The 25,779-nt window shown below is 42.0% G+C and overlaps 1 pseudogene; it reads right to left on the bottom strand.

Annotated features, from left to right (window-relative positions):
* Nucleotides 1–857: 857 nt before the first annotated feature.
* LOC136506895 (uncharacterized) lies at nucleotides 858–20,906 on the bottom strand (annotated as a pseudogene).
* Between the last annotated feature and the right edge of the window lie 4,873 nt (nucleotides 20,907–25,779).

Here is a 25,779-nt window from a genome sequence, read left to right as displayed (position 1 = left end):
TAACAAAGATGTTCAACAATATCTATCGATCGAACAAGATGCCTGAGGAGTGTAGAAGAAGCATATTGATACCAATCTACAAGAACAAGGGAGACATCCAAAGTTGCACTACTTATAGGGGAATTAAGTTGATGAGCCACACGATGAAGCTATGGGAGAGAGTTATCGAGCATTGACTGCAAGGAACGACGTGGGTATCTACGAACCAATTCAATTTCATGCTCGAAAGGTCAACCATAGAGGCAATTTTATTAATAAGACAAGTTATGGAGCAGTTCAGGGAGCAGAAGAAGGACCTACACATGGTTTTCATTGACTTAGAGATGGCTTATGACAAAATACCAAGGAATGTTATGTGGTGGGCGTTGGACAAACATAAAGTCCCAACAAAGTATGTTACCCTCATCAAGGACATGTACAACAATGCCGTGACTAATGTCCGAACAAATGATGGTAACACAGACTACTTCCCGATTAAAATAGGACTTCATCAAGGCTTAGCCTTGAGCCTGTATCTCTTTGCCTTGGTAATGGCTGAAGTGACAAGGGACATTCAAGGGGGTATCCCTTGGTGTCAGGGGCAGAGCCAGGATTTGAGGTAAGGGGGGGCAATGGACAAAGCAACGTAGAACTGATAGCCACATGAGCTGGTTTTAGTCACATATAATGATATAATAATAGCATGTTTCACAAGTCTTAACCAAAAAAAATTACATATCTATCAACTTAAATTTAGCTCTTCGACTAGCAGTAAGATCGTACCCTATAATAATATCATCAATACTGAATGATGCAGCCAATTCCTTCTCAATATAAATTACTAAACAATCTAGCAGAAATCCATCTCCCATTGCACATCAGAGACGTGTCTTCACAAGTTTCATAGCTAAAAAGCATCTTTCGGTGGTTGCAGTTGATATTGGAAGAGTTAATACTAATCTTAATAACCTGTCCACCATAGGATAAGATGAATATTTTCCTATTTTAAATAGTCCACTTGTTAGAGCAGCAAGTGTTGATAATTCCTTTAGTTCTGGACTGTTGCATACATCAATTTAAAAATGTGGCAGCTGACACTCCAATTGAGCTCTTTCTTGACCTGAGAAATCAGCAGGATAATATTTTTCCACTAGAGTGCATATATTGTCTATGTTGAATGTGTCCAGCCTAGGATCCAAAGAAGCACAAAGGGACAAAAGCTCTGTTGCTTAAGAACTGAATCGATCTTCTAACTCTGCTAGTTGTTGATCAATTGCAACATTAAACACATCTACTTTGTAATGGTGAAAGGCTGTGGTGTTGTCATTCTTGTTTCGAGATTTAGTCACATCAACATACCTACAAATGGGAAGATATGGATTGATTGATGAACAAGTACAATTTTACAAAAGAATAAATAATTTGGGGAAAAACATACTTCTTACTCAGATCCGGAATATCAATCTTGTGCTTTCCACAAAACAATTTGACCTCCTCAAGAAGAGGTTCCTAGCCATTATTTCGCAACTCACCAAGCAACACTTTTGTGGTAGAAACAAAATCCACCGCATTTAAGATATCAATGTTCTTCTTTTGGAGTGTCTGGCACAACACATCAGTGATCTTCATAATCTTTTCCATTAGGAGTAGAATAAACACAAAATCAAATGTGATAATGATTCATAAGGTACCACTGGCATCTCCCCGAGAAGACTTTGAAACTAAACGATAATTAGCAATGCTACGTAGGACTGAAACTATGGCACCAAACATCTTCTTTAAGCTTAGAATATACCTATAGTGGGAACTCCATCTAGTGTCCCCTGGCCTTTGTAGGGAGGAAATCTGATTTGCCCCTCGCCCTGTGTCAAGCTCTCCCAATTCAATTTCATGGGTAATTTCCTATGCTTGTTTTGCTAGCAATTCATCATTGCGCTTAGGAGAAGCACTAACAACATTTATGATGAAATTTGCATGCTAAAAAAATTATGTACCTCATGTACCTCCCTTGATGCTGCTACAAGGGCCAACTGAAGCTGATGAGCCATGCAATGAATATAATATGCATATGGGCACTCATTGAGAATTAGAGCTTTCAATCCGTTCCACTCCCCTCTCATGTTACTGGCCCCATCGTAACCTTGACCTCTTATATCTTGTGTGCTTAGGCCATTAGCTGAGAGGACAGCACAAATTGACTCTTTAAGTGTCAAAGCTGTAGTATCACTAACATGGATCAGATCAAGGAAACGCTCCTTTATAAGGCCTTCATTGTTGACAAATCAGAGGACTATCACCATTTGCTCTTTTTTGGACTCATCTCGAGCTTCATCAACCATTATGCAAAATTTACTATTGCCAATTTCTTCTCTAATTGATTTTTGCACTTTTCGAGCAAGTATGCTTAGAATTTCCTTTTGGACATAAGGTGAAGTGTATTTTGCATTTTTGGGAGCATTTTTCAACACAACCTCATTAACCTCCGTGTTATAGGAAGCCAAAAGCTTGACCATTTCAAGAAAATTACCCATGTTTAAGGAATCTAGAGATTCATCGTGGCCTCTAAAGGGACAACCTTGGAATGTCAACCACCTATAAGTACATAAAGAAAGCAAGTTAAATTTAAATACTACAGAAAGACATGAGAAATTGATCTTATTACTTAATGCAATCAATCATAGTCACAAGCCTTCGTCTTCCTTTTGCAACCATTATCTCTTTTTGCTTAACAATCACATTGTCAATTTGAGCCATTGTGTTCTTAAGATCATTAAAACACCGAACAGAATAATTGTGGGCTGAGCCGGCATCTCCCATGTGTTTTAGAAAAGAACATCCATTTCTGCAATTAACTTTCTTTCAGTTTTGAAACCCCTTTACTATGAATGTATCTGATCCAACTTTCCCAATTGGCTTCTTGGAAAATAAAAAAACATGGCAGACAGTAAGCACGATTTGTATGAGGTGAATATTTTAGCCAAGTAAATTGCTTGAACCAGTTACTCTAAAATCGACGATGATGAGCTAATTCACTGAGTGGGTACTCTGCCAACACAGGTTGATATGGACCCTCTGAAATATAAAATCTCCGAGTTTCATCTTGTTGATCAACTGGCAGTTCCAATATTTGAACACGTTTACCAGGGTCTCTCAAATCTAGTAGCAACAACTGGTGGATGCTTGGCAACCTCGGCTGTAACACCCTAAAATTTGCTTCACTTGAAATAGAGCTAAAATGATTTAATTTTGTATTTTTATGCTCATGAAAACATGGGGAAACAATAAATTTTCATTAGATTAAAATTTATGGTAAGGTAGAAACATGTTTGTTGCATTCATGCCGGTCGCACCTTGTGTTTCCACATGAAAAATGTGTTTTTTAAATACGTTTAGGAGACGAATATCTATCTCTAGGAATTTTCTAGCTTCTTTCTGGAATTTAATTCCTACGTCCTTCACCTTAATATTTATGTTCCAAGTTCCCAACAATCTTTTTATGAGCTCCAAATACTTTATTTGGGTTCATCATGTTCCAAAGTGTCTGGGCATTTCCCCCAAATTTTCGGAGGTCTCAGAGTACTTTTCGTGGCTTAAATATCAATTATGGACCTTTCTAGAATTATTTTATTCGTGAAATCAATTAATTCCAAAAATAAATAATATATATCATTTTCCACCCAACTCTCAAAGCCCATGTACAATAATCCTAATAAATTTCAAAGGCCTGTGCATTTATTTACTAATGGGCTTTAATGATTATTTAGGTCCATTAGTAAATGTGGAGGATGCAACATCAATTAGTACCATATTGCTAGTTGATGTAGATGTGGGAAGTTTTTCTCCCTATAAATATATACCAACCCCTTGGACAAAGCACACCAAAACTATCGTAAGGGAGCCCCTAGTTTGGGAAATCCCTCATGTAGTAAATTAGATTTTTCTCCTCCTCTCGCCATCGTCGTCACCGTCGCCGCTGCGCTGCCCGACGCCATAGACCCCTTAGGCAAGATGGCCCTAGGTGACTTCGCTGACTTCTCCTCTTATTCCCTATGCTCTCGGCTCATGAAATCGTTTCCTCTAGGACCTAAACCAAGTGCTCTGAGGGGCTTCTCGCCGCCAGTAATGGAGCTCTGCCACGTCGGTTTTTTTCTCCGGCCGGTGACTCTCTCTCCCTCTCGTTTCTAATCTGGGCCGTCCAGATTCAATCCAATGGTCCAAGATCGCCTGTATCCCATCGTTGGGTTTATTTACAAAAGAGCCCCTGCAGTTTCATGTAATATAACCCGTAGTCTATGGTGCACTTCCAGAATATATTTTCCTATTCTGAAAGCGTAGTTTCTTTCTAGTAGATTCAAAATACGTTTTCTCTTTCAGAAAGCTTAAAATCCCTCTATTAGATTCAGAATATGTTTTCTTCTTTAGAAAGCATAGTTTCTTCGGTTAGATCCAAAATACGCTTTCATCTATTTATAGTTTTGCCACTAGTCTTATTTAGACCATAAAATCTTCATTTTAACTCCGGTTTGATCCATTCAAGTTGCGTTAGATTCATAATTGAGTAATCTACATGTTCATCCTACTGTTAAATATATTTTCAACTTTGGAAATTCATAATTTGGAGGAATTAGGCTTATGATCAACCAGTCAATTGTCCCTGTGGAATTAGAGTCTTCACTCGAAGATTAGAGTTGTCTTTTTGCTGTTTGCTATCTAAGGTTATATCCTTTATATTAAGTATGTTGTATATTAAGCATTATCTATTGATATTACCTTTATTTGTTGCTATATGTGAGATTTGACTTTCTGGGCTCACATATGGTGTGTATCTGGTTTTGTCCTTAAAATCGGGTGCTACAAAGTGGTATAAGAGCAATGCTAACTATAGGATGCAAGCCTAGTAGAAACTAGTCATTTTAAGGTTTAAAAGTTGCTACGAAAACCCTTGCTCTATAAACCTTGATATTTTCTTCTCTACTATATCTCTACCCTTGTTATTCATCTCTACCTTGGTGCTTATTTTGAAGTTTTTGTTCTCATCTTCACTACTTGATTTGATATGCTTTTAGAACTATCCCTCATCACCTTCTTGTGTAATCTAAAGATGAGTCTTAGGACTATTATCCCTAGTACAATGAGGACGATAGTATCGTAAGTTGAGTCAATGATTGATTTGTGCACCTTTAGTGCTTTGTTGAATTGTCATTATGCTTCTGCTTGTTTTGAATCTTTGTAATGATTGCAATGATCTTATTGGGTGTTCCCATAATTTCATTTAGTTTATTGGCCTAAGGTATAAGGATTAATGAAATAAATAGTTGGGTTTTGGTTCTCTCCTGTTTTCTCTATCGTGCCTTTGGAGCAACCTATCTTTATCAGTTTATATCTCTGTCTTTGGACTACAAAAAATCATGACAAAATTCTAGACGACATTAGACTTCAATATCTTTCTCTGACCACAAGAATTACCTTGATAGCTATGTTGGTTATGGAGTTTTGAAAATCACAAGATGATACATCGATGCTATGTGAAGCCTAGAATAGTTTCTATTATGCACTGCTTTTGACTACCTAAACTATGGAATTTGGAAAAGTGTTCTATAAGGAAGTTGTGGAGAGTTTGATAAGCTTTCCAACAATATAAACTATAGCTCTATTGGATTAACAAAATAAGAGTTACAACTATTTTATTGCGCTATTGTTTTTCTGCTCGCGAGGAATTTTAGATTTCTTGTTCTTGCTCATACACGAGAGTATCATTGGGATGTCAGAACGTCTTGATACTAGTTAGCTCATCTAGAAGAAGGTGCAAGCTACCCTTTTTGTGTTCCCTAGTTTAATTTTTCTTAAGGGAGGTAGCCAAGTTGAAGAATTTGCAAGATGAAGTATCACACGTTCTAGTTTGCGCAGCGGAAGCGTGGTGGGCCCATAACCCATAGGTCCTAGGATCGAAACCTTTAGAGGAACAAATACCTTTGGAGGAGATCAATAAGATAGACAATCACGCTTATGCTAACTATCTAACTAAGAAGGGTCCAAATGCTCAAGGTACCATATGAAGTTTAGTTATGCTCTCTAGCTCTCACTTGGAAGAATCAGTTAATCTGATAAGAAAGGTGGTACCCAAAGGATGTATATCACTTAAGGGTTTCATCATCCAGAGTAAGTATCCTTTGCTTAGTTGATAAGTTATTGGATCATCTATGAGGAATGGATGAATTCGTCAATATGGCTCTGCAATTCGAGCTATCCTCAGCTGGGAGTCCAATCTTCAACATACCTAGGACAAGTAGGCATTGATGACATAGGAATGAGATATTTGATAACTACAGATGGTTCTATGGAGTCTCAGGAAATTCCAATGATATACTAAGCATGACAAGAAGGTTTGGATTGAAGAAAGTTAAAGATGTGAGAGAAACTCAGAGTCTTTAATAATGAGGTTTGATTAGATGATCCAAGGAAGTTTATCCAAGACCATCAAGATATTGATAGTGTTACTAGAGAAGGTTTAAGTTCAGATCAAGAGACCTCAGCTAAGTATTTGAAGGAGTAAAAAAAAGGTTGAGGTAAAACCTATGTATTAGCTTTGCCAGATCACGACAAGGGTTTTTTATATCTACTATGATGCACCTTATCAAGGTGTGGGATGCGTCCTTATGTAAGAAGAAAAAATAGAGGTTTAAGCAAGACAACATGAGATGGAACATCTGACGTATGATTTGGAGTTATCCATTGTGGAGCATGGAGGTACTATCTACTTGGGCATGATAAGTGACATCTATGAGGATCATAAGAATCTAAGGAACATCTTCACAAAGTTGGTTTTGAGCATATGACATCATCATTGGTTTGGTATTGATCAAGATTATGACTTGAAAAAGTGCTATCACTTGAAGAAGTAAAAGTCATTGTCGATGTCTTTAGTAAGAGAGAGTTATGCTAAGAAGATTTGAATGACACCATGGACTAAGAATAGTTGTTTGAGAGTTGAGCAACTTGATCTAAGCATCTGAAGTCATTAATGTTTTAAAGTTGGTAATAGAATCTACTTTAGACCAAGAAAGTGAGGAAGCTCCGTTGGAAGGTGAATATTTTAAGAAAAAGAATTGATATTATGGACTAAAAAGGAAAGGTGGCCTAGTGATTGGAGTTACATGAGTATTGTTTGGAGTACCTTCAGAATCTTGGAATCAGTTTGATAAGTTACTTGGAGTATGGTTAACAGGTATGCAAAGTAGAGAAGAATCCAAAGGTGGAAAATCTGTATCTCTTTTATCACCATCTTTCAAATCTTGAGGACGAGATTCATCTTAAGAGGGGTAGAATTATAACACCCTAAAATTTGCTTCTCTTGAAATACAGCTAAAATGATTTAATTTTGTAATTTTAGGCTCATGAAAACATGGGAAAATAATAAATTTTCATTAGATTAAAATTTATCTTAAGGTAGAAACGTGTTTGTTACATTCATGCTGGTCGCACCTTATGTTTCTATGTGCAAAATGTGTTTTTTAAATACGTTTAGGAGACGAATATCTATCTCTAGGAATTTTCCAGCTTCTTTTTGGAATTTAATTCCTACCTCCTTCACCTTAATTTTTATGTTCCAAGTTTCCAATAATCTTTTCATGAGCTTCAAATATTTTATTTGGGTTCATCATGTTCCAAAGTGTCTCTGGGAAATTTTCCAAAATTTTCGGAGATATCGAAGTATTTTTCGTGGCTTAAATATCAATTCTGGACCTTTCTAAAATTATTTTATTCATGTAATTAATTAATTTCGAAAATAAATAATATATATCATTTTCCAACCAACTCACAAAGCCCATGTGCAATAATCCTAATACATTTCAAAGGCCTGTGCATTTATTTACTAATGAGCTTTAATGATTATTTAGGTCTATTAGTAAATGTGGAGGATGCAACATCAATTAGTACCATATTGCTAGTTGATGTAGATGTGGGGAGTTTTTCTTCCTATAAATATGTACCAACCCCTTGGGCAAAGCAAACCAAAACTACCATATGGGAAGCCCCTAGTTAGGGAAATCTCTCGTGTATTAAATTAGATTTTTCTCCTCCTCTCGCCGTCGCCGTCGCCGCTGCACTGCCCGACGCCGTAGACCCATCGTCGATCACAAGAAGGCCCTAGGTGAGTTCGTTGTCTTCTCCTCTTATTCCCCATGCTCTCGGCTCGTCAAATCGTGGCCTCTAGGACCCAAACCAAGCGCTCCAAGGAGCTTCTCGCCGCCGGTAATGGAGCTTCGCCGCACAGGTTTTCTTCTCTGACTGGTGACTCTCTCTCTCCCTCTCCTTTCTAATCTAGGCCATCCAGATTCAATCCAATGGTCCATGATCGCTCATACCCCTTCGCCTAGTTTATTTGGAAAAGAGCCCCTATAGTTTCGCGTAATATAACCCGCAGTCCATGGCGCACTTTTAGAATACGTTTTCCTATTCCAAAAGCATAATTTCTTTCTAGTAGATTCAGAATACATTTTCTCTTTCAGAAAGCATAAAATCCCTCTATTAGATTCAAAATATGTTTTCTTCTTTTGAAAATGTAGTTTCTTCGGTTAGATCCAAAATACGCTTTCATCTATTTACAATTTTGCCACTAGTCTTATTTAGGCCATAAAATCTTCGTTTTAACTCCGTTTTGATCCATTCAAGTTGCGTTAGATTCGTAATTGAGTAATCTACATGTTCATCCTACTGTTAAATATATTTTCAACTTTTGAAATTCGAGGTTAGATTTAATCTATTATTTTATTAAAGGAAATCTTGTTTAATTCATAATTTTTTTTGTTATAGCTCCGATTAGAGTGCTTTTCACGTCTGTGTGTTCGTAGCGAGACGTAGATTTGTTTTACAAACTTTTCATCTTGGTTTTATGTTTGGTGTACTATTCTAATTTAGATCTATTGTTTGCTTCATGTATGATTGCATGGATGCTTGTGTGGTGCTTTATGATCATGTCTAGTTGGTGAGCTTTGCGTTGGTGATATAAAAGAAGTTGGTGATCTAGAAGAAGTCCTTTAGAGGTTACAATTCAATAGAAGAAGGATTTGAGTTTAAGGCAAGTATAGCATGGGATCTTCCTTGTTGTCCTATTCACCTTAATATTATTTTAATCATATGCATGTGTCTACCTTGGCAACCATAGTAATTTTCCTAGCTATTTGATATCCTGGATTCTTTGATTCCTATGGGTTATTACATTGCATAGTATGATGCTAGTGCTCAACTAAAGCTATGATCTTGTAACTTGACTAATGGTATATGTAATTAACATTAAAAGATGCTTTTTAGCAACATAGAACAAGGGGGCTAGAGCATTGGGCTATTTTATGGTGCTCTAGATTCCTCTCCCTAAGGACTTATCTGTAAGCGAACATCCACGGCTTATAGTATAGCTGTGAGGACTATATGGCTCTAGTTTTAGCTCAGTATGAGGATCTTTTCTAGCTTGTTAGTGGTTACCTTTATGACGCAAGAGGGGCTCTGACAGGTATGATCTCGGCCTGCCAAGAGGGTGCACTTTGGTTTCTTGGTATTTTGTTAGTCACTCCTTGGAGGAGGGTTCATGCTTATTGATGGGGAAACCTTAGCGGCCCTAACTTGTTAGACGAACCTAGGTAGTGGGTCAAGAGATTGGCCGCCTCAAGCAAAAAGGTAAATCACGACTCACAGTGAAAGTGTACAACCTCTATAGAGTGTAAAACTGGTATATCAGCCATGCTCATGGTCACGAGCGGCCTTGGACCCTTACAAAATAGATGAAGAACATGGATGATACTGATGATGAAGATGTACACTAATGATTACTATTTATGCTGTTCATTATTCATGTTTATCTGATTATGTGTTTATATGGGCTTGTGAATAAACTTGTTGCCACCCAATTGCTAAAAGATGACTCATTAAAAGCTAATTGCAGTTCAACTAGTGTCAGCCTTTTGAGTCTCATGAACCCCATGTTATATTTGTTGAGTACGACATGTACTTACGCTTGCTTTACTTTTTAAATCTTTAGAAAAATCTTGGATGGGTACCAGATTGCTAGAGTTTGGCGGAATTGGGCTTGTGATCAATCAGTAAGTTATCCCTATGGAATTGGAGTCTTCACCTGAAGATCGGAGTTGTCTTTCCACTATTTGCTATCTAAGGTTATATCCTTTATACTAAGTATGTTATATATTAAGCATTGTCTATTGATATTACCTTTATTTGTAGCTATATGTGAGATTTGACTTCCTAGGCTCACATATAGTGTGTATCTGGTTTTGTCCTTAAAACCGAGTGCTACATCGGCTTCAATTGGTTCAGTGGTAGCAGCAACATTACTCTGATTATTAGGATTTTGTACATGATCATTATGAGTTTCCCCTTCCAGATTAGGAGCTTCCACTTGCATGTTAATCTGACCGCCTCGGCTTGCAATGGCTTCAATACAATTAGCACTTGAACCAATTGGCTTAAAAAAGCTATTGGTGGTCTTTCTCTTCTTCATATTGTCTAAAATTAGAAAGGGAAATTTAGAATCACTAGTGACTGTTAATTAGATAAGAGAATATCACTGGAGAAAGAAAAGAACAGAACTCAACAGCGATAGATAAAAAGTTTGGAGCAAGAATCCATCCGCTTTTGAGACATTCAATTGGATTGGAAAGAAAATCATCTGTACATGCATCATGAAACACATAAACAAAAAATCCCCAAGATCTATAGCCTAGAAAATGAAGATAGGAGAAAACAAGCTAGAAAATAACACAGAATCACCAAACGAACCATAGTCCATAGAGACGCTGCTACGCATGGCTCCATCATGGCATCATCCTTGTCCTTTTTGACTGGCGGCAGTGGGATATGAAGTGACATGAACGGAGGGGCGACTGGTGACTGGTACCATGTGTCCGTGCTACGTAATGATTCCAGGGCCAGAGTTTAGACTTCAGAGCCTCAGAGGCTTCTTAATTTTTTATTGGGCCACGCCGCCAGGGACGGGGTGACAGGCGCCTAGGCCGCCAGGGGTGCCAGGCCGAGCCATAGAGGCCCAGGCCATCAGGGGCCACTGCAGATGCCGTAGAGGGTTAGGGGATGCCAAGCCCCCCTCCCTCCACCACTACTTGGTGTATGCTTTTTGCAGATGATATATTGCTAGTTGATGAAAGTCAGGTAGGAGTAAATAGAAAACAAGAGTTGTGGCGGCAGACCCTTGAGTCCAAAGGTTTTAGAGTAAGTCGAACTAAAACTGAATACATGAGATGTGACATTGGCAATGTTGCACACAAGGAGGGAGAGGTGAGTTTGGAAGGTCAAGTGGTGCCTAAGAAAGATACTTTCTATTATCTAGGATCAATGCTATAGAAGGATGGAGATATCGATGCAGACGTTAGCCATTGTCGGTGCGGGACGCACGGGATAACCCGCAAGGAAGGGAGAAGATCTAGTCTAACTAGGATTCTTCCCCTGTAATCTTAGTAGTATTATTATTCTGTAATCCTACTAGGAACTCTCATTGTAAACCGACTAGGATTCTGACCTCCTAACTATATAAAGGAGGGCAGGGTTCCTAGAGATAGGACTGAGAGATAACGCATCACAACACTTTACGATCAATCCAATACAAAGGCTAACGCTGACTGAACGTAGGGCTATTACTCGATCACGGTCGAGGGCTCGAACCAGGATAAATCGACTGTCTCTTGCGTTAACCGTCGAGTTCTACATACGCTAAAGCCCAAACAAACTACCCCGGGTACTCCCATGGCAGGCTATCGGTGATCAAACATCGACAGCTGGCGCACCAGGTAGGGGCTTTCGGCGACTTTGCATCCAAGAGCTCGATGGACCTCGACAACATGATTTTTTCGAAGGGATCAACCTTCATCTTTGGTTTGTGGATCTGTGAGGCAGGTGACGATGGCAAGCTCCAAGGCCATCTCCTTGAAGATTCGGATCATCATCAAGACCTTTCCATTTCGGCGACAACGACAGATCAGCTTGTCAGAAGATTCGCGCAGCTCATGATGTCCAATCCAACTCAGATTCCACGGCTTCATGCATCCAATTCAAAATTAGGCTCCACTTTCGAGATGGAGTCTTACCCGAGTTCTTTTGGAAAATTGAGTTCTTTACCGACAAGGCTCCGAAACACGACATCAACCTATCAAGAATACAACTCGGAGTACACTTAGAGTACTTTAAAGAAGACGGGTCCTTTTTCGTTCGGTCTCGGCAACATGACAACGTCTTATCAGGCATAGCTCGAAAGACCTCTTAATCCAGTTTTTGGAATACCACTAATAGGAGCTCAGGAAGGCCTCATACTAACCATAACATCTCAAGACTGCATCATCCACTGGCCAGGTTCTGTTTCTAAGGATAGCAGTACCCGGCTAGTTGACACAACAATGACAACAGCTCTACCCTACCAAGAAGGAGACTCGATCTGTGACCTTCAAGCCTCTACTAAAGTTATCAACAACTCTGACAGTACAGAAACCAACGCCGATGACAGAACAACCCACGCACAAGAAGTATTCTTGATTCACCATCCTCGATCACCATTGGCCCCTCTAGAAGCACCTGACATCAGGTCATCAGACGAATCTGAATCCAACATATCACCCTTTATCCAAGGGCACGATGGTGAGACCAAAAATCAAAAGCAAGCCAGAGAAAGAAAAAACAAATTGAAATAAGGACGCCAACATCGTGCTAGGCAGCGCAAGGAAGCATGGATCAGATATGAGTCAGATCTAGCTAAGTACGATAGAAGAAAATCAGAACAAGAAGTTGGAGAAGGACGCGTGGCAAATACACCCTACGACAGGATCCGAGAAGCACTAGAAGAACTCAGAGCAATCTCACATCCCAGTGAAAAACAGGAACAACTCCGGGACTACCTCCGATCAACAGCCCTAAGGACGCACGACGGAAGAACCCATTCAAAACTACCTGCCAGATCGACATCTCATGCGCAAGAAGATCAAAATCAAAGGAAATCCGCTTTCAAGAGACTTGGACCAAGTGGAAGTCACAATGAGGAAAGTAGAAGGGACATAGTCAAAACTATCGAGTCAAACAACCAAGAAAGATCAGAAGCAAAGTACCCATTCAGACAGCCATGTAGAACTACTCTCATCAAGACGATAGTTGGCTAGAAGGAGGTGGCAAATCAGAATACAAAGAAGCCGGGGCACACGATAGATTCCCCTGTTTTGCGAACAGACTCGCTTCAATATGACTACCTCACAAGTTCAAGCCGTCCAACCACTCTAAGTATGATGGCAAGACCGAACCAAGGCAGTGGCTCAGGATTTGCTCGCAATCGATTGAATTGGTCGGAGGAGACGATGACATCAAGACCTTGTTCTTTCCCATGGCCCTAGAAATCATGCCCCTTCAATGGTTTGACAAATTGAATCCAGGATCAATCAAAAATTGGGAGGACTTGCAAAGAGATTTCTGTGAGAATTTCACAGGTATCATTACACACCCAATCACCCATGCAGAGTTAAAAGGACTCAAGCAGAAAGGAGGTGAAAGTCTCAGAAATTACTATCGACGATTTAGCGAACTACGAGCTCAAGTACATGACATCACCGAAAGAGAAGTAATTGAGGCTTTCTCTCACAGAATCATGGCTAGGTGGCAATTTCAAGATTTCTACAAAGAAAACCCAAGAAACAATGAAGAATTCAGACAAACAGTAGAAAAGATGATTACTGCAGAGGGAAAACACGAGAAAGGTTCCCAGATAGAAGCAACCGAGACAACCCAGACAAGCAAAATCATCAAAACAATAGACATCTAGAGAGAAAATGTGGAGCAGACAACACCGTAGCGGTGACTGGCAAATCAAGGAAGTTTTCCAAGCCCAGAAGGTATGACGACATTGAAAACATGCGTTGCATCTTGCACCCCAAAGGAAATCACACCATTGGAGATTGCTACACATTCAAAGATCGATACACAAGAAAAGATAGTAAGAAGAATACCAAAGAAAGCAATCAGAAAAAAGAAGAAGACAACCACGAAGACAAGGGATTCCAAAAATCCAGGGGGACAGTAGCAGTAATCTTTGCCGGGGTTCCAGATTCCAGAAGCAAACATTAAGAAAAGCTAGCGCTGCGAACCATCATGGCAGCAGAACCGACTACTCCAAGATATCTCAACTGGTCATAGTATCCAATCCAATTTTCAAGAGAAGACGAATGGACTAACGTAGGAAACGTAGGCCATTACCCACTAGTTCTAGATCCAACTATTGCCGGTATGACTGTCACAAAAGTACTAATCAATGGGAGAGCCGGACTCAACATCATTTTCTCAGAAACTCTAAGGAAGATGGGACTACAACTCGCCGGGATGATTACACCCACAAGCACGCCTTTTTATGGCATAGTACCCGGCAAGGCAGCAATGCCACTTGGACAAATCACTCTACCGGTTACTTTTGGGACTCCCTCGAACTACCATACAGAGTTCATCAAGTTTGAAGTTGCAGACTTTGATTCATCATATCACACAATCCTCGGGCGCCCAGCACTAGCAAAATTCATGGCGTACCGCATTATCCGTACCTGTTGCTTAAGATGCCAGGGCCTAACTGTCCTTTCTCTTCGGAGTGATTTGAAGCGCGCTTTTGACTGCGATGTTCAGGCAATCCAAATTGCAGCAAAAGCACAAGCCGCTGATGGAAGAAAAGAAATAGCCACTGTTGCAGCAGAAATGAACCCAGAAGAGCTAGAGATACCGGCTAAGAAACCTAGTATCCTCGCACCACCAAAAGAAGCCGACGTCAAGCAAATTGACCTGGGCACCGATGATCCCTCCAAAACGGCAACCATCAGCGCCCACCTCTCGGCAAAATAGGAACTCGCGCTCACCAACTTTCTTTGGGACAACAAAGATATCTTCGCTTGGAAGCCGGCCGACATGCCAGGTGTCCCAAGGGAGTTGGCTGAGCACAGAATTGAGATCAATAAAAGCTCCAAGCCTATGAAGCAATGACTACGATGATTCTCACCCGATAAGATGGCAACAATTAAAAAAGAAATCGCAAAGCTAATGGTAGCCGGATTCATCAGAGAAATACCCCATCTAGATTGGCTAGCAAATGCAGTTCTAGTACAGAAAAAGAATACGGACGAGTGGCGCATGTGTGTCGACTACACAGATCTCAACAAACACTGCCCAAAAGATCCGTTTGGGCTACCACACATTGATTAGATAGTTGATTCAACAGCAGGATCTGCCCTATTATCCTTCCTTGATTGCTATTCAGGATATCACCAGATCGCATTAAAGGAACAAGACCAGAGCAAGACATCTTTCATCACTCCGTTCGGCGCCTACTGCTACAAAACCATGTCATTTGGACTCAAGAATGCTGGTGCCACTTACCAAAGAGCTATCCAAACGTGCCTTGGTGATCAGATTAGGGAAAATGTAGAGGCATACGTGGATGACATAGTAGTAAAGACAAAGAACCCGGATACACTAATTGAAGACTTAAAGCAAACCTTTGAAAACCTAAAAAGATGGAGGTGGAAATTGAATCCAAACAAGTGTGTATTCGGAGTTCCTTCAGGACAACTACTCGGATTCTTGGTCAGTCATCACGGAATCGAAGCAAGCGCCAAGCAAATTCGAGCCATAACAGAGATGGGCCCTCCTCGAAGTGTCAAAAATGTGTAGAAGCTAACAGGCTGCATGGCAGCCCTCAATCGTTTCATATCAAGACTGGGCGAACAAGGGTTACCTTTCTTTAAATTGCTAAAGAAGACAGACAAGTTCAAGTGGACAGAAGAAGCCAACGAAGCTTTCAACAAACTTAAGACATACCTCACCTCTTTGTCCGTTCTCACACCTCTGACAAAATATGAAGACATGATGCTGTACATTGTGGTAACTTCTACTGTGGTCAGCACAGCGATTGTCATAGAAAGAGAAGAAGGGCGTGTATATAAAGTACAATGCCCCGTATACTACATCAATGAAGTACTATCAGAATAAAAAATCTGGTACCCACATGTGCAAAAATTACTCTACGCACTCTTGATCACTTCACGCAAGCTTCGCCACTATTTTGAAAGCCACAAGATTACCGTGGTGACAGATTTCCCACTCAGAGACATCCTGCACAATAGAGATGCAACATGGCGCATATCTAAGTGGGCAATCAAACTTGGTGCTCTCAATATTGATTTCACCCCACGAAAAGCAATTAAATCTCAAGCCCTGGCCGATTTTGTCGCCAAGTGGACAGAAATTCAACAACCGATGTCAAATATCATCCTTGATCATTGGAAGATGTACTTTGATGGATCACTCAAGCTAGGTGGAGCCAGTGCAGGCGTTCTCCTCATTTCTCCAGATGGAAAACAACTCAAGTATGTCCTTCAGATATTATGGCAAGCTACAAACAATGAAGCAGAATACGAAGCCCTCATCCACGGGCTACGAGTGGCAATTACCCTCGGAATCAAGTGTTTACTCGTATATGGCGATTCGGCAGTAGTCATCAATCAAGTCAACAAAGATTGGGACTACACCAAAGAAAACATGGGCGCTTACTGTGCTGAAATACGAAAGCTCGAAAAACATTTTCAAGGACTAGAAATTCTACATGTCCTGCGCGATTCTAATATTGCGGTAGACATCCTCGCCAAGCTTGGATCGGACAGGGCAAAGGTCCCACCTGGTGTTTTCATAGAGGAGTTATCAGCTCCCTCTATCAAACAACCCGGTGAGATAACCCCTGAAATCTCAGCTAAAAGCACCCAGATCTTGGTAATCACCACTTCATGGACCCAGGTTTTTATTGATTACATCAAAGAAAATAAGTTGCCAGCGGATAAAGAGGAAGCTACCCAGGTTGTTCGTAGAAGCAAGAACTACGTCCTGGTGGGAGACAAGCTCTACAGAAGAGCCGCATCATTAGGAGTACTCTTAAAATGTGTCTCACTTGAAGAGGGCAAAGAGATCCTAGATAAAATACACTCAGGTTGCTGTGGAAATCACGCCGCTTCAAGAGCACTAGTCGACAAAGCATTCCGCACCGGATTCTACTGGCCAACCACTTTGAAAGACGCAGAAGAACTTGTCAGAAGATGCAAAGGTTGTCAAATGTTCGCAAGACAAGCTCATGTGCCACCTCACAATCTCATCTGCATCCCACCCGCTTGGCCTTTCTCCTGCTGGGGGCTGGATCAAGTAAGACCTCTCAAGAAAGCAAAAGGCGGTTTCGAGTATATCTTCGTACCAATTGACAAGTTCACCAAGTGGATTGAATACAAACCACTCGCAAAGTACAGTGCAGCCAAAGCAATCAAGTTCATCCAAGACATTATGCACCGCTTCGGCATGCCCAATCGAATCATCATAGATTAGGGTTCTCCCTTCACAGCCACTGAATTCCAAAGTTGGGCACAGGACTACAGCTTTAGCATAGATTACGCATCAGTCACACATCCAGAGGCCAACGGATAGGTAGAAAGGGCTAATGGACTCATACTAGCCGGATTAAAACCAAGATTATATGAAGAACTAGTGGACTATGGATCAAAATGGATTGAAGAATTACCCAAGGTCGTATGGGGGCTACGGACTCAAATAAGTAGAGCCACCGGATACTCACCTTTCTTCCTAGTTTATGGATCAGAAGCCGTACTACCTGCTGACTTGATCTCGATGTCACCAAGGATAGAACAATATGACGAAGGAGAAGCAGAACACACCCGAAGATTAGAACTCGACAGTATAGAAGAAGTCAGAGTAAACGCTACCCTTCAATCAGCAAGATACCTCCAAGGATTAAGACGCCACTACAACAAGAATACCCAGCCTCGATCACTACAAGTCAGAGACCTAGTACTAAGAAGAATACAAAAAATTGACGGACGCCATAAACTACTCAGTCCATGGGAAGGTCCTTTTATCATCAAAAAAGTCACCGGACCAGGCACATACAAGTTGGTAACTGAAGACGGAAAGGAAGTCAACAATACATGGCACATCAGCCAGCTAAGAAGATTCTACGCATGAAAACAACTCAAGGGAAAATATATATACAAGCCACAAGAGATCAATGTTCATGATCAATAAAGATAGTGCTCATCAACAACATATATACTATTATGACCTATCAATATTCATGATCAATAAAGATGGTTCTTTCCCGACAAACATATGTCTTATTATGGCTTTCCCCGAGTTGTTTCCAATGAGCATATCGACCGAGAGAAAAAGAGCTGAAAAGATGCTTGAGCCCGCCGATGAGGGTAGCTAATAAGCTAACACCCGAACCAAAAAGCAAAATGGCTGAAAAGACGCCTGAGCATACCGGCCGAGAGCAAAAGAGCTGAAAAGATGCTTGAGCCTGCCAATGAGGGTAGCTAACATGCTAAACACCCGAACCAAAAAGCAAAATGGCTGAAAAGACGTCTGAGCATACCGGCCGAGAGCAAAAGAGCTAAAAAGATGCTTGAGCCCACCGATGAGGGTACCAAACAAGCTAAACACCCGAACCAAAAAGCAAAATGGCTGAAAAGACGCCTGAGCATACCGGCCGAGAGCAAAAGAGCTGAAAAAAAAATGCTTGAGCCCGCCGATGAGGGTAGCTAACAAGCTAACACCCGAACCAAAAAGCAAAATGGCTGAAAAGACGCCTGAGCATATCGGCCGAGAGCAAAAGAGCTGAAAAGATGCTTGAGCCCGCCGATGAGGGTAGCTAACAAGCTAACACCTGAACCAAAAAGCAAAATGGCTGAAAACACGCCTGAGCATACCGGCCGAGAGCAAAAGAGCTGAAAAGATGCTTGAGCCCACCGATGAGGGTAGCTAACAAGCTAACACTCGAACCAAAAAGCAAAATGACTGGAAATACGCCTGAGCATATCGGCCGAGAGCAAAAGAGCCGAAAAGATGCTTGAGCCCGCCGATGAGGGTAGCTAATAAGCTAACACCCGAACCAAAAAGCAAAACAACTGAAACTAAGCCTGAGCAAAAATCAGAGCAATTTCAAGACAAGACCCTCTAGCTCCTTGTTCCAAATAGCAAGAGGCTCAGGGGCTACACTCAGAAGATCCCAAGAAGCACTACATGGTTTCACCCAGGAAAGTGCTCAGATGATGCTTGCTTCCAGAACTCAACCATGAAGTACTCGGGGGGCTTGTCGATCCTAGGATTTTTTTTGCAACCAAGGAAAGGACCAGATGCTGACCACATTCTGAGTTAAGCCAAAAAGAAGAAGCTGAAGATGTCCTAAGTCTTTTTAGTACTAACAAGAACACAAAGTTTGTCAAGACAACGATCTATATCGAGTTGTTTACAAGTCATAGACGAAAGCCAGACAAGCACTCAATAAATCTAGGAAGTCTATCAAGACATCAATCTACGTATACCGAGTTGTTTACAAGGCACAAACGAAAGCCAGAAAAGCACAACGATCTATACTGAGTTGTTTACAAGGCACAAACGAAAGCCAAAAAAGCACTTGGCAGATCAAGAAAGTTTGTCAAGACAATGATTTACCTAAACCAGGTTGTTTACAAGACAAAGAAATACAGACAAAGAAGACATCAACAAAAAATAAAGAATCTCCATTCAATTTTCAAGTATAGTGTTCTATTATAGAAGCTGGAATACAAAGGTCGATTACATCAAGCATTGTCATTAGGAGAAGAAATATCAATGTTAAGATTATCTACAATCTTCTTGGCTAAATCTTCGACCTCAGGCTCCAACTTCTCAACAGCATCCAGATACTCTTAACTCTCGGCTTTATCAGCAACCTTGGACAAAGGAAACTCCGGAGAAAGAACCCGGACCTGGGCAAGAACATTCCTGGTACACAGATGGGCACACCTCTTCACAAACTCCTGGAAGCAGGTCGACACTTGGGGAATAAACTGAGCCCAAGAATGACCATCATCTGCTGGAGTCCGGAGAAGGTCGGCAACTGACCGAAAAGACTTCCACAAAGCATTCCAGTTCTCAGTAGCCGTTGCCAACTTGCCAGTCAAGTCTTCAATGGTTTTTTGGGCCTGCACAAGATCCCTGTCAGCTCCACGCCTAATCAACCTAGCAAGCACGAGTTCTTCTTCAGCTCGAGTAATTACCACCTCAGCCTTATTGTGGTTAGTATGAACAAGTGTCTTCATCTCCTCGATACCCTCCGAGAGCTTCTGCTTTTCAACTCAGAGAGCTAGACCAGGCAACAAAAGACAAGTCAGCAGAAAGGCAAATTTGAATACAAAAGGAAACGAAAAAGAACTCGCAATACCATGGCACTCTTTCTTCATGGCCTCCACATTTTTCAAAGCCTCCTGGGTAGCTACATCCCTCTGCTTCTCTGCCTCAACCACCCAGGCATGGAGAGCCTTCTCCTCCTTCTGATGCGTCTGACGCTCGGTCTCCAACTCGGCCCGATAGAGGTCAAGCTCTGCCTTTAGGGTACTCACCTCAAAAGACAACTTTTTCTCAGTTTTAGATGAGAAAAAGAAGCCGGTATGATCATAAGAAAAAGACTGAGCAAAAAGAGAGAGAGAAAAACAAGACATAAGGACAGAAGAAAGACAAACATCCAAAGAAAGAGCTTCAGAAAAACTTACCTAGAGCTTTTCCCCGAAAGAAGTCGCAAAGGTCACCAAGTTTCCCCAGGCAGCGGTCAACTCCGACAATCAATGAGTGGCATCAAATTGCTGCACCACGTCATCAGCCAAAGGCGGACCACTAGAAGCAAGAAGAGGAGAGGGAGAAGCCGACCGATGCAGAGAAGGCACGACTAGGGCAATCTCGTAGGAAGCCACGGCCAACCCCTCAGATGAATCTGCCGCCATGGCCACGATCACCTCAGGAGTCAGCATATCAGCGACTGCGTACTCTGTCCCCCTCACAGCCACCTCGACGACCATGCGTTCCGAGTCCTGAGACTCAATACACAAGGGCGCACTAGAGGTATGACAAGAAGTTGACTGAAGGTTCAGGGAAGACGAAGGCCTGGCAGTTGATAAGGAAACTCGCCAATAAGAATAAGAAAAAAGGAGAACAGAAGCAAAGAAATAAAACTAGAATTCACTCACTCAGCTATCTTCTTCTTCATAAAACCAAAAGAAGACCTCACAGGGGGAACCACAGCAGCAAAAACATCACCACCACCCTACGACGGGAGTAGCGCGGCCGGTACTGGAGCCCTAGAAGAACTCAAACCAGATGACCGCTTACTGCAAGGGAACAAAACCAAAGTCAAAACAAAAAGAGGGGTTCAACAACAGGAAAACAAGAAAACAACTCACCGATGAGTAACAAGGGTGGCATCATCATCCTCTTCTTCCTCACTCTCGACCAAGGCCACCATAGCACCAGCTGAAAAAGGACAAAAGTACTCGATCAAAGATAAAAACAAACAACAAAAGGACAGAGCATATTAATATGCTCACCTAAGAGCATGCTAGCTACTACTAGAGTACCTAGACGAGTACTCGACTGGCGAGACTTCTTGGCAGCAGATGGAGCAGAAGAAGAATAATCCACCCGTCCCCTTTTTCCACCACTGTGAGGAGCTCGGGGAACTAGACGAGGAACATACTCTTCATATACGTCAGAAAATGCGGAAGAAACACCAGGAAGCATCATGGTAGTTTGAAACTTACTAGTCAACGATGATCTAGCAAGACTACCCCCAGCCTCCACATTTGCAGGGCAATCAAGGGGAATCGAATCAGCAAAATTACGCCCCAATTCCTATAAAGGAATAAAACAACAAGACAAGGAAGATTAAGCAAAAAGTGGGTACAACAAAAGACACACAAAAGTACCCGTATAAGAAGAGAACAACTCACAGCAGGGGGCAGGTTGTTAGCACTGTACTCAAGGACAGCAAGCGGGACAACGCTTACTCCTTTCAGCATCTTCTAAAGATGCTCAAGCACCTCCTCATCAGTCAACTCAAGGGCAGGGACCATACAAGAAGGGTCCTCTGCCCTAGAGTACTCAAAACCATAATTTTCTCTCTCCTTCAGAGGTTGAACTCGGCGGCAAAGAAAACTAGAAATAATCCTGAAGCTGGTCAAGCCTTGCTGTTTTAGAGTACAAATCCTCTCAAGAAACGGCTCGATCGCCTAGAGCTCAGCTACCATCATAGGATTCTTTTCCCAGCGGTCATTAACCAAGGGACCAGATCCAGAATGAACGAAAAGAGGAGGAATCAAATTGGTGGCATAAAACCAGTCGGCACGCCAATCCCTCATAGAATCAACCAGGTCATAGTCAAAGAATTTGCTCTTAAGACCCTGGCGAAACTAAATCCCGTAGCCACCAAGAACATTGGTGTCATCGCGGTGGGGTTGTGGCTTTAGACGAAAGAAGTAGCGAAAGAGAGAGAGAGAAGGAGGAATTCCAAGGAAAGTTTCGCAAAGATGAACGAAAACAGAAAGATGAAGAACAACATTGGGAGCAAGATAGTTCAAGCTAATCCCAAAATAGTTAAGAAATTGGTGAAGAAAAGCAGAAGTAGGAAGGCAGAGTCCGGAACTGATAAAGGAGACAAAAAGAATAATCTCACCAGGACCTGGAGTAGGGACCCGATGCTTGCCTAGAGCCCTCCAATCAGCAAACTCCTTGCTCTGGAGCAGACCATCACTCATGAGATCATGCAACTGGTCCTCAGTCATGGTCAAAGCCGGCCAGATCTTCTGAGCAGCCCTCATGGCCATGAATTCTTGATTTTCAATAATGGAGAGCGATGCTTCCTCGTTGACAAAGGTCGCCTAGGACTTACTCGCCGACTTCTTCCTACCCATATACTAGCAAAAGCAATGGGGCACTAAGGATCGAGAAGGCTCAGACGGTAGCGCTCAGATGACGGCGGCAATGGCGACGGTGGAGTTTCGAAGGCTAGGGTTTCAAGGCAAAGGCAGGGTACCAAAGAAATGGAGGAGAAAGGCCTTTAAGTAGATTTTACACCAGCAAAAATGCGGCCCACCAGGTCCATTTTAACTCGGCATAAGGACGCAACGGTCCATTTACCAACATAACTAAAATGACGGATGGCACAAATCCACACAATGGTACAGTTCAACGGATTGATTTTAGACTTATCCATCCAGCACCACGGCAGAGTTATCATATTGCTGCAAAAAGAACTCATCAACCATGAAGAAATGAAGGGTTACCTCACAAGGAACGCAACAACCTGGTCCTTATAGAAAGAACTCCGGAATCTCATAAAACAACCGGGACATCAACAGAATAAAGAATGACAGCTCAGAAGACAAGATTCTTTCCATTATAAATGGTTTCAAAAAAGAGAAGATTACACTTCTTACAAGACCCAACGAACTCGGTACTATGACAAGCAAGGTAGCAAAGAGGAACCCAGACACAGCTAGGCTGTGGAATGACTACATGTTCCAAATTGCTACTCAACAGAACAGACCGCACTCGGCTACACTATTTTCTTCAAAGGACGGACGTAGTGCATCCAAGGCAGAAATCAACAGCACAGTGGGACAACATGGAGCAGGGAAGGCCGGTAGGCATCTGTCTACCCAAGTCCGATGTGATGCTAGATATGGTGTTGATCTGCACCAAACAGTCTCAGGGCAGGCGACGAGGATCAACCCAGAACTGCCAGATGAAGAATTGTATCCCACATCACAAGACTCCCTCCGACGACCACCACGTACTTCCAAGTACAATGCTGCTGCAGAATTAGCCTACCTCTAATCCCTATCACAAGACTCCCTCTAGCTACGACAAGATACACAAGAACTACAAAATACGCCCGGGGGCTGCTCTACTTCAGTAACTATCATATTCATGACTATGGAGATTTCAGACCACGCAACAAAGTGCTCGATGAATCAAAACAGCACACCAGGAGGGTATTTATAGACCAAAGAAGCTGTGCACATGGACAGGGAGCACCAACGGAACAAACCTAACAAAGGACACAATGAAAAGACAGAATTCAATAAAAGAGGACTCAAGTGTGAAGGAACATTACTCAAGGACGAGCATATTCGAAAGGATATACCAACAGTGTACAACTCGTGAGCAAACAACATTTACACTCAACCACTACCATACAACCACATCTGACAACAGCAGACGACCAGAGAATATGCCAAGACCCTGCACCCGAGTTCTTTTTGAATAAAAGAACCCGGATATACGCTCGGGGGCTAAACTCAGTGAGTGCATTTTTTCCTTCAAAAAAGCGCACATCACACAGAAGACTTCCTCAAGACAACAGTTTTTCAAACAACATAAGATTCAGGACTCTCCAACTTTTTGTTCCAAATAGCCAGAGGCTCGGGGGCTACACTCAGTGAGTGCACTTTTTCCTTCAAAAAAGCGCACATCACTCAGAAGACTTCTTCAAGACAGACCACTTCAAGGCCACACGACAAAAAGAACCCAGACATAGCTATATCCAAGCTCTTTTTGACAAAGAACCCGGGTATATGCTCAGAAGCCCTTCGACGAAGAATCAGAGCAAATTCAAGAGAAGACCCTCTAGCTCCTTGTGCCAAACAGCAAGAGGCTCGGGGGCTACATCCAAATGGGAGTACTTTTTTCTTCAAAAAGGTACACACCATGCGAAGATCTCATGAAGCGCTACACGGTTTCACTCAGGAAAGCACTCGGGCGACGCTTGTTCCTGCTCGATAAGACCTGAAGGAACAAGACGAGGCTTCTAGAGCTCAACCATGAAGTGCTCGGGGGCTTTTTGGTGCGGAACCCATGGGATATCCCGCAAGGAAGGGAGAAGATCTAGTCTAACTAGGATTCTTCTCCTGTAATCTTAGTAGTAGTATTATTCTATAATCCTACTAGGAACTCTCGTTGTAAACCGACTAGGATTCTGACCTCCTGACTATATAAAGGAGGGCAGGGTTCCTAGAGATAGGACTGAGAGATAACGCATCACAACACTTTACGATCAATCCAATGCAAAGGCTAACAACGACTGGATGTAGGGCTATTACTCGATCATGGTCGAGGGCCCAAACCAAGATAAATCGACTGTCTCTTGCATTAACCGTCGAGTTCTACATACGCTGAAGCCCGAACAAACTGCCCTAAGTACCCCCGTGGTAGGCTATCGGTGATCAAACATCGATAGCCATAGGATCAAAGCAGGGTGGATGAAGTGGCGCCAAGCATCCGGCATTCTCTATGATAAGAGGGTACCACAAAAACTCAAAGGCACGTTTTATAAAATGGAGATTAGACCCGCTATGTTGTATGGAGCAGAATGTTGGCCTACAAAAAGATGACATGTCCAACAACTGAGTGTCGTGGAGATGCGTATGTTGCATTGGATTTATGGTCACACAAGGATGGACCGAGTTTGGGACGATGATATACGTGACCGGCTAGTGGTAGCACCAATTGAAGAAAAGCTTGTCCAACATCGGTTGAGGTGGTTTGGCCATGTTCAAAGGAGACCTTCAGAGGCACCAATGCATTGCAGATTCATAAGTCGAGATATCAATGTGAGGAGAGGTAGAGGAAGACCGAAGCTGACGTGAGGGGAGGCAATAAAAAGAGATTTGAAAGGTTGGATATACCTAGAGACCGTTGTTTGGATATGAGTGCTTGGAAAGCGACTATTGACGTGCCTGAACCATGACTAGGGGCTCATGTTATGTTTCAACTCTAGCCTACCCCAACTTGTTTGGGACTAAAAGGCTTTGTTGTTGTTGAGGGGTAACATCGTCATTTTACCCTTGACTTAACACCGTCATTTGCCAAAAACGGACGGAAGGCCATAGAAGGAAG

Source organism: Miscanthus floridulus, chromosome 15, assembly GCF_019320115.1.
Source record: "Miscanthus floridulus cultivar M001 chromosome 15, ASM1932011v1, whole genome shotgun sequence".
NCBI classification, from domain to species: Eukaryota; Viridiplantae; Streptophyta; class Magnoliopsida; order Poales; family Poaceae; genus Miscanthus; species Miscanthus floridulus.
The sequence above is the reverse complement of the archived record's forward strand: the minus strand, read 5'-3'. Positions and strand labels throughout refer to the sequence as shown.